We start from the raw sequence: 535 nt of genomic DNA, 5'->3' as shown, positions 1-535 counted from the left end.
CCAGAGCTTAGCACAGTTCCTGGGGGTTAGTAGGTGCTAAATACAGTTTTGATGAATTCTCATTTTACCTGCTTTCCATCCCTAATTATATTAAATACTAAAAACTAAAAAGTTACAATATTTCATTTTGTGTAAGCACATCTCCATCATAAAGCGTTAGATGCTTTCCAAGAATGTGACTCATTACTCAGGGAGTACTTGGAAGATGAGAACCTCTTGTGAATACCGAAGCCTGTTAACTCACACACCTGACGTGGCCTGAAGTTCTAAGTCATTATAGATAGGACTGGCTCACGGTGTGGTACATCATGACTTGGAATGAGATAGAAAAGCAACAAAATGGGGTGGATCTGAGTGAACAAAAAGCCAGATCACTGTCCTATACCAGCAATTCTGGGTCTTTTTAACCATGGGAAAAAAGCCTGAATTTGTGTGTGGACTTTATATTCAAGAAATCAACTTTGTATCAATGCACATGGTAATGCCATTTAATTAAAAAGCTGTGGTAGATGTAAAATTCCTCTAACAGTGCTTC

This window comes from Mandrillus leucophaeus, unplaced genomic scaffold (assembly GCF_000951045.1).
Source record: "Mandrillus leucophaeus isolate KB7577 unplaced genomic scaffold, Mleu.le_1.0 Scaffold544, whole genome shotgun sequence".
Classification (NCBI taxonomy): Eukaryota; Metazoa; Chordata; class Mammalia; order Primates; family Cercopithecidae; genus Mandrillus; species Mandrillus leucophaeus.
Note: the sequence above shows the minus strand (reverse complement) of the source record.